The sequence below is a fragment of the Musca domestica genome, unplaced genomic scaffold (assembly GCF_030504385.1).
Source record: "Musca domestica strain aabys unplaced genomic scaffold, Musca_domestica.polishedcontigs.V.1.1 200, whole genome shotgun sequence".
Taxonomy (NCBI): Eukaryota; Metazoa; Arthropoda; class Insecta; order Diptera; family Muscidae; genus Musca; species Musca domestica.
The window spans coordinates 297,621-316,286 of record NW_026712251.1 but is presented as its reverse complement, the minus strand read 5'-3'; the positions used below and the strand labels follow the sequence as shown (position 1 = coordinate 316,286).

The window sequence follows — 18,666 nt, the reverse complement described above, 5'->3', positions numbered from 1 at the left end:
TGCGGCCAAAGTGTTTGCTTGTCCTAAGCTTTAATACACCCTCCAGAATATTTTCGCGATAATATTGGCCATATATTCTAATGCCACGGTCGATTAATTCGAGCGGAGAGCGACCATCGGCTGTTATGGCGGCCCCCACCATCCCCATGGCCGGCGCTTGAGTTCTGGTGGCCAACCGAAGGTGCACATTTTCAACTGACCTCTTTGGCAAGTAAACACGATAATTTTGATTGTTTACAAACTGCTGGACAACGAAGGTTTTCTCATCGAAAAAAACCAAATTGGGCAGTTCACCACTTTTAGGCAAGCGAAGCAACTGTTTAGCTCTTTTGAGTCTATTTTCTTTCTGTTGCGGTGTAAGTTTTTGCACTTTTCGGAATTTCGATGGTTTACCCTGAGCTCATTTTTCAATATTTTCCGAATGGAATATTGCGATATGTTCGAGCTCACGAGCCATTTTTCGGCCACTGCAACGCGGGTTTCGATCAAGTCGCTTCCTTACTTTTCGAACCATTTCTGCTGATGTTGCTGTTTTCTTCCGCCTACTTCCTTGACGTCGGGCTACGCTACCAGCATCACGGTAACGAGCTATGGAACGAGACACAAAAGATTTATTCACATTTAAACGCTGGAGTGCTCTAACGATAGCCAATTGTGGTTTTCCATCCAAATATAATGAAATCACGCTATGACGCTTGAATTCCATCACGAATAATTTTTTTTCTGAAAAATGCTCACCAAAATGCTTTTGCATGCTTGCAAAAAATATATTGAGCTGTCACTGGAATAATTTTAACAGCTGTCGGACGAATGGCTTAGAAAAGACAGCAGTCTGAAATTAGTTGCAGTTTTTTCATCTCAAACCCTGTATATTTAATCCGATTTTAGGTTTATTGTGCAAAATATCACCCCAGATAGAGTGAATTTCGAGACGTACGTTTCCATTTTGTGGAACTCTGGTCCGATGTATATTTTGTAATAAGATCATTCTCGAAGTAATATCCTACACGCTAAAGCAATGTTATTTTGTATATAAGATTAAAATGTCTCCGTCAAATTTCGTGAAAATCGATTCAGAATTGAGTATGCCTCCCAAATATTAATTCCCTCTGAAACCAAATTATAACTGCTCTAAAGCCAAATGTTGGGGTATGATCTAGTTCAAATAAATTATTTTGTTATGTAGGGTATCATATAGACGGTGCCGCCCGACTTATGACTTTTCCTTACTGATTGACCCCATATTTATGCCCCTGTCGTGCTGAAAGGTATTCAAAACCATTTCAGACATTGTTTTATGAAGTTTTCTAGATTTTATTCTTTTCTGCGAAAATGTCATTCTGAATTGATGACTATTGTCAGTTATAAGTTGTCGAACTAATATCCCCTTCTTTGGTTTATAAGATTGTATATATTTTGCTATATATGCAATATCACAGGTTAGCATCAATGTAAAGTTAAGAAGGGACATTTTCATGTATTTTGTAAAATTAGATATATTCGATCGTCATTTTCTTATTTATTTGATTTTTTTTTTTACAAAAAAGTGAAACCCGCCAAATTGGTAAGCTTCTTCCCAGCACTATGCAAAATTCCATGTCGATTGGTCTACAGTTTAATTTTTAGATCTGATTATGTCCCATTTCAACCCCATAAACAATAGGCTTCTATTCTGACATAAACCCCACCTCCATGCATCTCGTGTGTACCGGACCATAATTGCGACCCGAAGGGTGATTGCAATTTAACATGGACAGACGGACGGATGGACATAAATAGCTAGATCGACTCAGCACTGTGAGACAGAAACATTATATAGCTTTTTATACCCAACACCACAAGGTGGTAAGAGTATTATGCCTTTGTGCATTTGTTTGTAACAGGCTAAAGGAAAGGCGGTAGACCCATAGTTCCTTTTGATGATCTGCATAGGATCACATTCTGAGTCGATTTATGCATGTCCGTCCGTCTGTCCATGTATTTTTGTGAACAAAGTACAGTTTGCATTTATTACCCGATCCAGATTTTGCACAAATCATTTGTTTGGCCCAAGGACGAACCCTATTGAAATTGGAGATAATCGGTAAAAATTTAGGCATAGCTCCCATATATATCTTCGTCCGATTTGCCTTTTACTGTGCACCAAACGTGTAATATCAGCCCGAATAGTATGGAATTTTGCACATACAACCAAATTAGCCCTGAAAATAATTATGCAAAATTTGATCAAAATCGGTTCAGATATAGCTATAGCTCCAATATATATTGTTCATCCAATTTATTATTTTAGTCCTCCGCAGCCGTAATATGCACTCTGTAACAACAATATTTGGGGAAATATATCAAATACAGCTCAGAAGTACATTTGCTAAATTTTATCAAGATCGGTACGCATTCGGATATATCTCCCATATATAACTTCGTCCAATTTACCTTTTATTGTGCACCAAACTTTTAATATTTGTCCAAATGGCATAGAATTTGGCACCGAATTGAGTCTAGAAGCTAGTATGCCAAATTTGGTGAAGATCAGTTCAGATATAGCTATAGCTCCCATATATATTGCTCATCCGATTTGTTGTATTTGTTACCCACAGCCGTAATATGCACTCCGTAACAGCGACATTCAGGGAAATATATCAAATACAGTTCACAGATATCTTTGGTAAATTTTATCCAGATCGGTTCAGATTTGGATATAGCTCCCATATATATCTTAATCTGATTTCAAATTAATTGTGCACCAAATGGCAATAGAGGTCCGAATTTAAAAGATAAAAATGCTTCGGCATCTTTAATCCATTGAACTTTAAATTATAATCATAGCGTGTAGGATTGAATTCTCCCATAAAAACTTTTAATTGTTATGCGGAGCTCTACTAAATTAGCAAATTGGTGTAGGGCATTATAAAGTAGTATTTCAAATTTGGTGAAGATCGGTTCAGATATAGCTATAGCTCCCATATACATTGTTCGTCCGATTTGTTATATTTGTTACCCACAGCCTCAATATGCACTCCGTAACAGCGATATTCATGGAAATATATGAAATACAGCTCAGAAATATCCATGCCAAATTTTATCAAGATCGGTTCAGATTAGGATATGGCTCCCATATATATCAAATGGGCAATACATTTAAAAGATACAAATGCTTCGGCATATTTAGTCTTTTGAACTTTGAATTATAATTATAATCATAGCGTGTATGATTGAATTCTCCCACAAAAACTTTTCGAGCTCTACTAAATTAGCAAAGTGGCGTAGGGTATCATAAAGTCGACCCCGCCTGACTTTAAGACTTTCGTTACTATTTTTTTTTTTTTTTTGGCCCAATTCAACTTATAATACCCCCAATACATAATGTTGGAGGGTATGATTAATTTTGACCTACATGATAATTGAATTTAAACATTTATTCCTAAATTGTAAACAATTTAAAATATAATGTAAAATTCTCCTTAAAGAAACATTTATATTTTTTCTTAGACCTAAAATAACATAAATCGATGAATGTTTCTCCACATTGCCGGTATGAAGATGCTAAGTACAAAATTGCTCCCTCGTGACGATTTATATCGTTTTTATATCCTCCATTCTACTAAACAAAGACGAAGAGTAATGCAAAAGTAAACATCGTTTAATAATGGCAAAGAATTTCTCGTGGGTGCGTGTGTGTGTGTGTGTCTGTGTATGTTGTAATGCTTTCTCACCTTTAAATGTGATAATCTCTACAAAAACATCCTAAGCATGGGAAATTATTTTAATACCCACCTTGAAAAATGATTATCTTTGTTTGCTTCTCTGTGCATTGTTTGCTTTTGAAAGGAAAGTAAACAAATTATTTTTTTTTTCGCTCAAATTCCGTTGTAGGTGTATGCAACAGATACATGCATACGTATCTAAGTATGAATGTAGGTTTACATGTATGTATGTATGAATGTATATACGTATATACGTGTAAATTTAAATTAGTATTTTAAGAGCTATTCTCAAGTAACGCTCACACACTAACACACATGTTGAGCGCTGAGATACAAAAGAAGCTAACAGGTATGCTAAAAATAATTCGTCGAGGAAATCATTTTACGGGCATAATGACGAAAAAGAATTTCTTATCAATTGATGCCTTAGTTTTAAAATAATCCTGTCAAGAAAATAATTTTTTGTGACTCTTAAAAAATGTGCTACATTTTATATAAATATTACATAAGTCACCCTCTCGTCACACAGCACACACACACACACACACCCCACAAAACTGGCAACATTTTCATTTCATGCACTTTAGAGATTTCTTTACTTATAATTGTTTGGTCAAGAGATGTGGAGAAAACCTTGAATGTGAATAAACAAGGGGAAAATGTGTGCCAACTACCACTACCACAACAGTAAGTGTAATATGTGGCCACACACACACTCACGTACATTCAACAAGGAAGGGGACCCGAGTACATAGTCTTGCAATTAGAACTATGTTATTTAAATACAAACACTTTATGGAAATTGTTTATTAACAATTAACTTGGATGATTTTCTTGTTGTTGACATGACAGTAAGGGGAAGGAGAATATTGTGCCAAACTTTCATAAATAGAAACCCAAAAAAAAAAAAAAAAAAATATTTCCAAATGTCAGATATAAGCATACTCTTCGGATGTCTTGTATGGCAAGCCTTCTGCAGGTGTGGTATGGATAGGAGAATCAATATACCAGCACTGTAGGTATTCTAAATACATATCTATTATATTATGGGTCGCCTGAAGTAAAAGTTCGACTGAATATATTTTGGTAAATTCAAAACTTCTTTACTAAGTTTACAGGCGGCATGGAGGCTCGGCATTCTATAAAGAGCTTAAGGTTCACCGAGCGTCTATCCATGCTAGAGTTATAGACTCAGCCTTTTCTATAGATGTGCGGGAGGCTCGGGGAATCTATTAGCATATACGAGCGAATCTCTTCCTTATTGACGAGCTGGGAGTTATGATGAGTTTTAACGCATCTTATTTTTATTTACACAAGTTAACAAGTATCAAACCCACGGACGAACCCTATTGAAATTGATGATAATCGGATCAGATTTAGATATAGCTCACATATGTCTTCAACCGATTTCGGGCTAGTTTTGCACCAAATATCCAATATAAGGCCAAATTACCTGAATTTTGGCACATCCAACCGAATTCAGTCTAGAAGCAAGTTAATCAAATATGTTTCATCCAATTTCGGGTTTTAAGTCCCTCACATGCGTAGTATGCACTCCAGAAGAATGATATTTGGTACCGGACATCAGATACTGCTCGAAAAGAACTCTGTCGAATTTTATCGAGATCGGTTCAGATTAGAATATAGCTCCCAGATACATCTTCAACCGATTTCGGGTTAATTGTGCACAAAATGGCCAATATAAGTCCAAATGACTTGAATTTTGGCACATCCAACCGAATTCAGTCTAGAAGCAAGTAAATCAAATATGTTTCATCCAATTTGGTGTTTAAGTCCCTTACATTCGTAATATCCATGCGACAAAAAAAATATTTGGTACCAGATATTTTATAGAGCTCCGAAATACCTTTGCCAAAATTTATCTTGAACGGTTAAGTTATAGCTCCCATATATATCCTCAATCCGATTTCAGATTTATTTTGAAATAATGACTAATATCGGCTCAAATCGAAGGAATTTCGAGATGTTCGTTTCCATTTTGTGGAACTCGGCCTCGAAACATATATTTTCATACCCCCCACCATAGTATGGAGGGTATATTAAGTTTCTCATTTCGTTTATAACACCTCGAAGTCTCCATTTCAGACCCCACAAAGTATATATATTCTTGATCAGCATAAAATTCTATGTCGATTTATCAATATCGGTCTGTCTGTCCGTCTGTGGAAATCACTCTAGCTTCCGAACGAAATGAAGTTGGTTGATAAAATTTTACTCAAATGTGTATTATATATGCAGGACTTTTGGTACTGAAAATGGGCCGTGTAGATCCACGTCTTCGTATAGCCCCCATATAACGATATTTTGATGATTTTAGCGACATTATTCACCGGAACTGTTTCAAAATTAATATTTAAAATTCGTAATAGATGTTACGGCTTAAGACAGAAAATGGGCCATGTAGGTCCACGTCTTCGTATAGCCCCCATATAACGGTATCTCCCGATATTCGGTATTTTTATAATTTTAGCGACATTATTTAACGGAATTGCTTCAAAATTAATATTTAAAGTTCGTAATATATGCTACGGCTTAAGGCAGAAAATGGGTCATGTAGGTCCATCTCTTCGTGTAGCCCCCATATAACAGTACCTCCCTATATTCGTTATTTTGACAAGTTTAGGTACAATACCCATCGAAATTGTTTGAGATATCGTATTTGACGTTAGTAATAGATGCTATAGCCTGTGACAGAAAATTGTCTATGCTGGTCCAGGTCTTCGCACAGCTCCGATATAAAGGTACCTCCCTATATACGATATTTTGATGATTTTAGCTACATTATTCACCGTTTATTTCAAGGCAAACAATGCCGATGTAGGTCCACGTCGTATAGACCCCAATATAACGGCAATATTCGGTATTTTTAAAAATTAATAGAATTTTTTAAGAATTTTATTTTTTTTTTAAATTTCCGAATTCATTCCAAATGGTGGAGGGTATTCAAAGTTCGACACGGCCGAACTTACTGCTTTTTAACTTGTATTTTTTTTAATATGACCCTTCTCATGCACTCTATAGCAATGTTATTTGGTATAAAGTAAAAATATGTCTCTGTCAAATTTAGTAAAAATCGATTCAGAATTGGATGTGTCTCCCATATATTAGTTCCTTCTGAAACCAAACTATAACTGCTCTAAAGCCAAATGTTGATTGGTGGTACAATCTACTCCAAATAAATTCTTTTGTTACGGGAGCTCTACTAAATATGCATAGTGGTGTAGGATATCATATAGTCACAGCTCTGTAATTCCCCCATTACGAAATTTATAATTTTAAAACATACTTCCAAAACCACAGTGACCACATGAACACGGAGCCTAACATAAAATTTTAAACTGCAAGAACTTTTTGTTCACTCAATACCAAATTGTACCAAATATAGTACCATTTAGTACTTTTCGTTTTCATAACCACCTCTTTAAAACAAACCTATCGCCAAAAAAAAAATTTCAAAATTCCAGCTTCATCCGTTGAACCTAAATAAAATTGTTTCAAGTTTAGTACCATTTAGTACAGTTCGCACACTTAGTAAACATTTCCAAAAACACCTCCAAATAATACTCCCCTACCTTATTTCTCATAGCGAAATTTTATCTCTATCTATTCATATAATACCAAAGGGTTCCATTTTAGAAGTTAAGTACATTTTTAGGAGTTTAGTACCCTTTTATGAGTTTAGTACCATTTTAGAAGTTTAGTAGAATTTTAGAATTTTTCGTAACCTTAAAAACCTTTTTGAACATTTATCCTGAACTCCATCAGTGACTCTTATTCCAAATTTCAGAATTCCAGTTCTATCACTCACCACAATTTCAATTTATACCAAATTTAGTACCATTTAGTACACATAAGTACAAATATCCATAATAACCTGCATCACACAATCCAAATGAAATGTTATTTCCTAATTTCCGGATTTCATCCAGATCGGTTCCACCAAATCCAAATTGTACCAAATTTAGTACTATACAGTACATGCAATAACGAATTTTCAAAGCTTCTTACATACCCTAATCCTACACTCCCAATGCCAAAATTCAGCACTCCATCGTTATCAGTTCGCCTAAATTCAAATTGTACCAAATTTAATACCATATAGTACAGATAAGTAGAAAATTCAGAATCCTTAACTCCGACAGCAATCTTATTTCCAATTTTCAGGATAGCAGCTCTATTGTTCCCCCAAATCCAAATTGTACCAAATTAAGCACCATATAGTACGGATAAGTACGGACTTCCGAAGCTCCCTACATACCCCAATCCGACACTTCCACAGTAATCCCAATTCCAACATTCAGCTTTTCATCCTTTTCGGTTCGCTTTAATACAAATTGTACCAAATTTAGTAGCATATAGTAGAGATAGGTACAAATTTCCACGACTATCTAAATATCCCAATCCCACACTCCGACAGCAATCTTATTTTAAATTTTTAGGATATCAGTTCTATTGGTACACCTAAATCGAAATTGTACCAAATTTAGTACCATTTAGTACACTTAAGTACACATTTTTTATAACTATCTACATCGCACAGTTCAATAGAATTTTTTCTTCAAATTTCAGGATTCCAACTAAACCGGTACACCCAAAATTTAAATTCTACAAAATATTGTACCATTTAGTACACATAAGTACGAGTTTCCAAAACTACCTACATTCCTCATTACCAGAATGCAATAGTTATCTTATTTCTAAATTTCCGGATTGGTGTTCCCAAAATTTAAATTGTACCAAATTGGTATCATTTAGTACACATAAGTACGAATTTTCAAAACTTCCTACATTCCTCAATCCCAGAATGCAATAGACATCTTATTTCAAAAATTTCAGAATTCCATCTACATCAGGTCACCCAAATCGAAATTATAAAATCAAAATTTCAAGTTTTTAGATCTAACTCTTCACATGATACGAAATTGTACCAAATGTGGTACATTTTTGTATTTTTAATAAACGTAAAGTGCAAACTTCCAAACATCCTTTGGTACATCTATCAGACATTCTCTCCTTGTCCCTTATTCCAAATTTAAGAGTTCTAGCTCTACTACCTCCATTTCATACTTTGCGTAAAGTTTTAGTACGTATATCCAAAAATCCAGCCTTATCTAACCCCTTCGAACCAAGAGTGACCCTCACGCAAAATTTGCAGAGTTTTTCAATTACTTTACTTTTTATATGGGGGTATTATAAGCTTGATTGGGCCAAAAATTATGTAACACCACGAAATGTTGGTTTCCCACATAGGAAAGTATATATGGATCTTCCTAACTCGCCGAGCTGAGTCGATCTAGCTATGTATGTTCGTCTGTCCATGTTAATTTGTAATCACTCTACAGGTCGCAATTATGACCCGATCTTTACGAAATTTAGAATGGAGGTGGGGCTAGGGTGAGAATAGAACTCTAATTCTTTTGGAGATGATCGCATAATATTTAAGGGTTGAAATGGACCAAAAAAATTTTTCATATTTTTAATCGCATGCGATTTTTTCAATTTGACTTATAATATCTTGTTATATTTTTTTCACCTTACAACACAGGTTGGGGATATTATATAAGTATTGCAAATATCGTCCGATCCTAACGAAAAACGGTAGGGTTGGGCTCAGAAGGGCTAGGCCTATTGTTTTCAAATATGTCCGCAATATATAAGGGGTCGAAATGGACCAACAACTAAAAATTTTTCTGATTTTACAGCCGTTATAAAGGCCACAAATAGAAACTAAATGACACGAAATCTCGCATGAAGTTAGAGATTAGGACAGCGGGTAGAATGGACCACTACTTTTGTCTGAAATAATACCAACATTGCTTACAGATGATATCCGAAATACACAAAAGGCGAACGTCTGGCCTTTTTATGATGATTTCTTTGACGAATATAGCCAAATATCTCAGACAAACAAATCATATAGACGAGTCTAAATTTAGAGATACAGAGGGGCCTCTTGTTTTTGGAGATGATCGCAAAATATTTAGGAGTTCAAATGACCCAAAAACAGAAAAAATTTCCTGATCACAGAATTGGAGACAATCGACACACCTGAGAAGAGAGTTAAGGACAGGGAAGAGTGTAATTATTATATTTAGCAGTAAAATGGACCACAACAACTAACAGCACGACGGAGTGCGTAAATATTAGGCAAATGCCCCTGGTCAAAATGCTAAAGGTAATATCTGGGCAGTGCTCCATGAAATAATTTCAAAAGCGAAAACTTACAAAAGGGATTAGGACATAGGGGGCTTCTAACATATAGTATGGTCGGCCCCGCACTACTATAGTCTTTGCTTACTTGTTTATTAATATAGATATCCATTGTTTTATTCGAAATGTTTGTAGGGGGTTGGCCAATATCGGGCTGCTCTTTATAGTATTTCCCCAACAAAGTCCTAAGATTATTAATAATTATAAATACGATATAATATCCTGAGATTCTCCACATTTCCTTAACAAACATATCAAAGGAACACCATTATATATTAACTCCACTGGAATCAATATTTCATGACTGACGCAGTTCATTGGCCATGTTCTTGGTATTTGCTACTTCTGACCCTTCCTTATTAAGCCACATTTCATGTACTCAATATTTCATGAATTCAATAAAAATCGATGGAGAATCACGGTATTTGTTACTTCTTCATATATGCTTGTACTCAAAAAGATAGTATTTTTTATCATTCTCCTACTTTCATATCGCCTTTCATATATTCATTGGTTTTCCTTTTTTTTTTTTTCTTATTTTCTTGCAGACATCCCTTGCTACTGGAATGAATGAAGTAGCGCCCATACACCAAGTCAACCGATAAGAAATAAAAAGTGTATAGAATTTTCCATGTATGTTCAATATTCAGAATACCAGAATGAACGAAAACAGTGTTTGACCCAGAATGGAAAAAAAGCTGGTCCATTAATGAAACATCGCTGAAATTGTCAGTTTCAGGTAAGTCTCTTTGAAAATGAAAATTGAAAAGGAAACAACAAGAATAACACCAACGACGACAAGGATGTGATCCATCCTTTATTTCGTTTTTGTTTTACATTTTTTTTTTTTTTGTTTTGCAATGAAATTCAAGAGCTGGCATTTAAGGAAAACAAACCTTGTTTTTTATGCAGCTGTCATTTATTGGTTTGCCTTGGGTCATTTATCTGCATTCGGGTAGACCAGAGGTATAGGTTTTACACCCGTCGTTCAGTTTTGTTGCTTTTCCTGTTGTCTATTTGTTTTTTTTTTTTTTTTCTTTTTTTCGCCATCTCTTCTAGCTATTGAGAAATGGACGCGCACTTTATGCACCAAACTTGAGGCGATTTGCCTGCAGTTTTCGTTTGCCACGAAAGACGGAAGAGAGCGAGTCATGTGTATGCATGAAAAACGCTTCCAAGCCACATTCTTTGCCTGGCAGGCAATAAAGTTAAAGCGTAAAAAAAACTTTCCTTTTCTTTCTAATTGAATTGAGGCATTTTTAACCAGTTCATGGGGAAATATATTGAGAGTGGATGTAGTTTTGGGGAAGAACAAAGTCTTGTGCAAAACTCGTTACAGACTTGTCAAATAAAGTTTTTATTTTCCCAAACATGTCACTTTTGTGAGCATGGATATTTTTCCATTTTCACGGAAAACTTTTGTTTTTAGTTTTTTGAAATGTATTGAATGATGTGATATCTAATAATTTTGTCAATTTTTCAAAGTAAGGTAGAGTTGGTTGTTTGGAAAAAAAAACTTGATGGAGCTGAAGGTAAAGGCAAAGGAAATTATTTTTTTTAAAATTTGCATTGCACATCAATGTATGACCGAATTTGGGTCCAAAATATTACAAATATATATGTAACAATTAATTTTTGAAATATTTTTTTTTTTAATTCGAAAAAATACTATTTCGGTATATCTGGCACTTTTTGCATAGACAATTTTATTTTATTGTTTTGTCTGTCTATTCCTCAAAGTAGAATATTTTTATAAAATCACAAACTTACCACGAACAGGAACCGCTAAGCAAAATTGCAAAATTCCAGCTTTAACCGTTCACCCTAATCCTGACTGTTCCAAGTTTAATACCATTTAATACGGTTCGCACTTATATCTGATATATATGACAATTCCTTTTCAGGGGGTAAAGTGCTCACATAGAACTCCTTGTGTGGATTTTCAGACAATACGATTTGAAAATGTGGCTAAAATCATCAAAATACCGAATATCGAGGGTACCGTTATATGGGGGCTATACGATATCATGGACCTATATAGATAATTTTATGCCGAGGTATAAAGTGCCCACAAGGAACTCCTTGTGTGGATTTTCAGACAATTCCGTTGAAAATGTGGCTAACATCATCAAAACACCGAATATCGGGGGTACAGTTATATGGGGGATATGCGATATCGTGGACCTATATAGACAATTCTTTTTCAGAGGGTAAAGTATTCAGATGGAACTACTTGTGTGAATTTTTAGACAATTCCATTGAAAAATGTGGCTAACATATTCAAAATACCGAATATCGGAGGGTACCGTTATATGAGGGCTATACGATATCGTGGACCAATATAGCCCATCTTCGAACTTAACCTGTCTGCAGACAAAAGAGAGATCTGTGCAAAATTTTAGCTTCCTATCTTAATTCGTTTAGACTGTAGCGTGTAGACTGTAGCAACAGACGGACAGTGCTAAATCGTCTTAGAATTTTACGCTGATCAAAAATATATATACTTTGTTGGGTCAAAAATGATTATTTCGATGAGTTACAAACGGAATGTCGAGCTTGTCTGTCTGGCTGATGCCCACGACAACTCTCGAGTATCCGATTTGATCCAAACTTTGTGCATTTTATTATTATAGTGTAACATAGATCGAGTTCGGAGACGGGCACTCTGACCACTCTCACAAAAGATCAAAATTTAAAAAGAAAAGAAAATTTAACCCATAGATAATGAAAGGATCATTCGATTTTGGGAAAACCTTGCAAATCCTAATAAGTGCTGGGTCAGGTGCGAAAATGGATAATGTCGACCCACTCCATCGAGTACCTCTCCCACAAAGGGTCATAATTTTGAAAATCTTATAAAATGTGAAGTATGTGTCCGAATGTCTTCAAATTTCACACATTCCAATACCCTCATCAACACAAGATCTGATGTAATGATATATCGGATCACTTGTCCCGGTACCTCCCCGACAATGGTCAAAATTTTGAACAATTATGACTCTCATCAAATACGAAATGAGCATCCGATTTCCCTCAAATATCGCACATCCCAATATGTGTACTAACACAAGATCTTGTGTAATGATGGAATATGCCGGACCATTCCTTCTGATACCCCTCCCACAAGAGGCAAAATAACAGCTAGATTTCACACATAGAATTATTTTTACCCTACATTACATAGTGATAAAGGACTTTGTGCATTTGTTTGTAACATGGAGAAGGAAACGAGTTAGACCCATAGTTACTTTTAATGATCTGCTTAGAATCACATTCTGAATCGAATTATGGTGTCCGTCCAGTAAAAAAATACGTACGTAAAAATTTGTGGAAATCGGTTAAGATATAGCTCTCATACATTTTCTTCATCCGATTTGTGTTTCCTCCACAGCCGTAATATGCATTCCCTAACAACGACATTTGGAGAAATACATCAAATATAGCTCAGAAATACCTTTGCGAAATTTTATCGAGATAGATTCAGATTGGTTATAGCTTCCATATATGTATTCATTCGATTTTACGTTTATTGTGCACCAAATGGTTTCATCCGATTTTGTATTTTATCCCCCACATCCGTAAAATAATCTCACCGATATTTGATGGCAACTCTGAGATAGATATACCTCTGCTTAATTTACAAAGATCAGTTAATATTTTTATATAGCTCCCATATATGTTTGCATCCGATTTCACGTTTACTGTGCCTAAAAAGTGTGATATCAGCTCAAATAGGATGGATTTTGATGAATATCGGTTCAGACACAAATTCTTTCATCAAAATTTAGTTGAATATAACAGAAGCCTGTCATATTTTAGTTTTATTTCGTCCTTAAATTATAACGATAATAGTTGGTATATTTCAATTCTCATAAATTCCGCATAAAAAATTTAATTATTATATATAGCTCTATCATATATGGAAAATGGTGTAGTTTATCATAAAGTAAGCCCAGCCCGACTTTGGTCTTTCTTTACTAATTTTATAAGTACAAGATCTGACGTGAAGATGATATATATCGACACATCCCTTCTGTTATCTCTGCCACAAAGGTTCACAATTAGCAATACTCATTCCTCATTCCTCCTCATTCCTCCTATTACCTCCCCCTAAAAAGGTTTAAAATATGATTAACAATAATTCCCAAAAACTGTTTATAGGTGTTTGATTTTTTTCAAAATTTGGTCATCCAAATATTTTCTATCAGTTTTAGATAAGGCACACTCCGGTCCACTGTAGTTATTTAATTTAATGAATAAAATGTTTTAAAATATATGCATTAAAAAATAGAAGCAGGTGCCAGCTACGCTGTGCAGATCAAGTAGTTATGTTACAGACTTCGTATTTGACAGTGGTCTCCCATTTTCGTGTTGGTTAAGTTCGTCCATAAATGGTGTTGCATCCTCGAGCCGCAACGTACAACATACCGAAAATCAAAAATCCAGATTTAGTGGATATTTAAATATCAAGGTTTAGTTCCGAATATTTACTTACATTTGACTCTGAGCGATGTAAGCTTCCCCATCGCCGATACACGTGTCTTCTATTTTTAACTTATTTTTATAATTCGGTAGTTTTTTTTCTGTGATTTGAATAATTTTAATTTTGTTGTCCCATAGAGGTATAATAACTTAAAAATATTAAGTCGGACGGAGCCAACTATATGCTACCCTACACCAATAGGCGATTATAGCAGAGCTCCCGTAGCAAAAACGTTTATATTGAGAATTTATGTGAAGTAGATCATACCTATTTTAAACCAAATAACATTGCTATATAGTTCATGGCATGACTTCGATAAGCATTATATTAAAAAATATTTATTGGAGCAATAGATATACCCGAACGAGTTACACCAAATGGTAAAATTCGGTTGAATATGAAAAATTGAATTCAATTTGCGCTGATATTACATATATGGTGAGAAATAACTTACAATCGGAGCTATATAAAAATCTAAACCGATCTCGATAAAATTTGGCAGAAGTATTTTCGAGCAGTGTCTGATGCCCACAAAAATATCATAGTTGTGGAGTGCATATTGCGGAAGTGAGGGACTTAAAAAACTAAATAGGATGAATCATATATATGGGAGCTATGGATATATCTGAACCGATTTTCAGCGATTTGTGAGGAAATTACATCAAGTACAGGGTGAGATGAAAAGACTGCAACCAGCTTCAGACTGCTGTCATTTCTAAGACACTCGTCCGACAGCTGTTAAAATTATTCCAGTGACAGGTCATTATAATGTTAACAAAAGCATTTAGGTGAGATTATTCCAGAAAAAAAGTTATTCGTGATGGAATTCAAGAGTGATTTCTTTATATTTGGCTGGATAACGACAAGTGGCTATCGTTAGAGCACTCCAGCATTTACATATGAATAAAACTTTTGTGTCTCGTGCCAACGCTCGTTACCGTGATAATGGTTGCGTAACCCGACGTCAAAGAAGTGGATGGAAGAAAACTGCAACAGAGCAGAAATGGTTCGAAATTAAAGAAGCGACTTGATCGAAACCCGCGTCGCAGTTGCCGAAAAATGACTGGTGAGCAGAACATATCGCAATATTCCATTAGGAAAATATTGCAAAATGAGCTCCGGATAAAGCCATTGAAATTCCAGAAAGTGCATGAACTTACACTCAAAAGAGCTAAAGAGTTGGTTCGCTTGGCCGAAAGTGGTGAACAGCCGAATTTGGTTTTCTTTGATGAGAAAACATTCGTTGTCCAGCAGTTTGTAAACAAACAAAAATGATCGTGTTTACTTGCCAAAGGGGTCAGCTGAAAATGTGCACCTTCGGTTGGCCATCAGAAATCAAGCGTCGGCCAAGGTGATGGTGTGGGCCCCCATAACAGCCAATGGTCGCTCTCCGCTCATATTAATCGACCGTGGCATTAGAATACATGGCGAATATTATCGCGAAAATATTCTGGAGGGTGTATCAAAGCCTTGGGCACGCAAACATTTTGGCCGCAGAACTTGGACATTCCAAAAGGACTCGACACCATCGCACTCAGCACGCGCCACCCAAGAATGGTTACAAAATGAGGTTCCTCGCTTCATTTTCAGCACACAATGGCCACCAAAATCTCCGGATACCAATCCGCTGGACTATTGTGTCTGGAGTCTTTTGGAAAACAAGGTTGGCACTAAAAAATACCAAAGTGTCGATCACCTCAAGCAAGCGCATCACCGTGAATGGGTAAAAATACCACAGAGCAACAGAGCAGCATGTGACGATTTCATTGGCTCTTTGAGGGCCATAATTCGTGCCAAAGATGACCAATTCGAACAAATTAAAACTTATTCTAAAATTTGATGCTATCTCCGACAATGCATAAATCGACTCAGAAAGTGATTCTATGAAGATCCTCAAAAGTAACTATTGATATATCTTGCTTCCTTCTCCATAATACCATCGAATGGACAAAGACGTAATGCCCTTACCACACTGTGGCGTAGGGTATACAATAAATTTTGAATTTTTTTATACCCTCCACCATGCGACAGAAGACCACAATTTGAAATATGCATAGTTTACCAGTAGACAGGTTAAGTTCGTAAATGGGTCATGCCTGTCCACGTTTTCGTATAGCCCCCATATAGCGGTACCCCCCGATAGTTGGTATTTTGATGATTGTAGCAACATTATTCACTGGAATCGTTTCAAATTTTGTATTGGGTACTACAACCTATGGCGGAGTATCGTATAGCCCCCATATGACGATACCTCTCGATATTCGATATTTTAATGATCTTAGAGGCATTATTCACTGGAACTGTTTCAAATTTCGTATTTGAAGTTCGTAATGGATACTACAGCATATTACAAAAAATTTCGTAAGCAGGTCCACGTCTTCGTAGGGTCCCCATTAGGTAGTAGTTTTTTTTTCTTTTTTTTTAATTTTCAAGTTCCTTCCAAATGGTGGAGGGTCACGCAATGTCACGGTATGACAAGCATTGCATATGTTTAGCATATACGTGTCTTCTCGGATAGATTAATTTATCAAATATGACTATGGGTTTTTGCTTACGTGCAGAACTCACACACTCAACCAAAACACATATATTCATATATGTTAAATATGTATGTACAAATGTGCCTGCCACATATTGTTTTTATTTTATTACCCAAAATGTCCTTGACAATGAACATGAAAAAACCACAGAGTCCTAAAATGTTAAATGTTCTGGAATTGGATTTCTCCATTATGATGTGTTGAACTAGAACCGTGTGTGTGTTTTTTTTTCCTATGTATTAAGATTACGACAAAAAGCTTTTAATCCCAAACCAAGCTTAACCAAAAAAAGAGAGTGGCAATTCAATGGCATTTCTGTCACATGAAAAGAGAAAAGATTCACACCTATGAATTAATTACTTGGGGAAAGTTTAATTCAAGCATTAAAGGATCTAATGAATGTGAAGGCAAGGACACCAAATAATGTGTGAGTGTAGAAGTGTTCACTTAACTGGAAAAATACAATTTTACCGAATGGCTGGCTGGTTGGCTACCTTGACACATTAATACATTCTACGCTATATGACTTTTAATTTATTTCAGACATTGAAAGAAATAAATTTTTACAGGCGGTAGCAATGCCATGCGAACATTATATTAAATAATACATATTTATGAGCTAATCGCCATAAAAAAGAAGAGTTTAAAAAAGGAAATTTTCATTTTTCCCTCTTCTTCTTTTTATCATTTCTTTTTATTTTGCCATTCATAGCCATTTTTAATGTTCTGCAATATGATGTGCCGCCCATTATAATCGTTTAAATGCAATAGACTTTATGACCAACAAACCTCATAACTTTGCGGCCAGAGGTGATGGCCATTAAGAAAATAAACAACGTTAAGTCCGGCTACCACTTTTTCATGCCTGGCTCTTAGAATGCTCTATTAAATTAAAAGAGTATTAAAGAAATAGCAACAAACAAAAAAAAAAAAACACTTTTGCATTGCTAAGAAGTCGGCTATTTTGAAAAACAATAAAGATTTCAAAGGAGGTTAAAGAAAACCATTAAAAATTCATTTTTAGAAATAAATATGAAACAAATGCAGACATATGTGGGTTGTGGCTGAAATTTAAAGGACCTAAAAAAAGAGTAAACATAGACCGGTCCGGCTACAGAAACTTACCTAGCAAAAAAGTGTTCGAATAGCGAAGTGAAATGAGAAATGAAGTGATTCTTGCTTTGTAACCGGTTTCATACTGGATTGTATTCTAAAACAAATATATAACAAGTTAAAAACCAGTAAAGAAAGTCCTAAAGTCGGGCGGGGCCGACTTTTTGATACCCTACACCACTTTGCTAATTTAGTACAGCTGCGCATAACAAATAAAAGATTTTATGGGAGAATTCAATCATACACGCTATGATTATAATTATAATTTAAAGTTCAAAGGACTAAATATGCCGCAGCATTTTAATTTGAAATCAGATAAAGATATATATGGGAGCTATATCCAAATCGGAACCGATCTCCATAAAATTTGGCAAAGATATTTCTGAGCTGTATTTGATATATTTCCCTGAATATCGTTGTTACGGAGTGCATATTACGGCTGTGGGAAACAAATACTAGAAATCGGATGAACAATATATATGGGAGCTATAACTATATCTGAATAGATCTTCACCAAATTTGGCATACTACCTTCTAGACTAAATTCGGTCGTATGTGCCAAATTCCATCTCATTTGGACAAATATTAGACGTTG

General features: G+C 35.3%; 1 protein-coding gene across 3 annotated transcripts in view; it reads left to right on the top strand.

Annotated features, from left to right (window-relative positions):
- Positions 1–18,666, top strand: part of LOC101897029 (sex peptide receptor) — a 396,118-nt gene that overhangs the window by 222,700 nt on the left and 154,752 nt on the right. For all 3 annotated transcript variants that reach the window (XM_059122553.1, XM_059122554.1, XM_059122555.1), the window contains exon 3: positions 10,484–10,674. The gene's annotated coding sequence lies outside the window, so the exon portion shown is untranslated. The remainder of the gene's footprint in view (positions 1–10,483; positions 10,675–18,666) is intronic.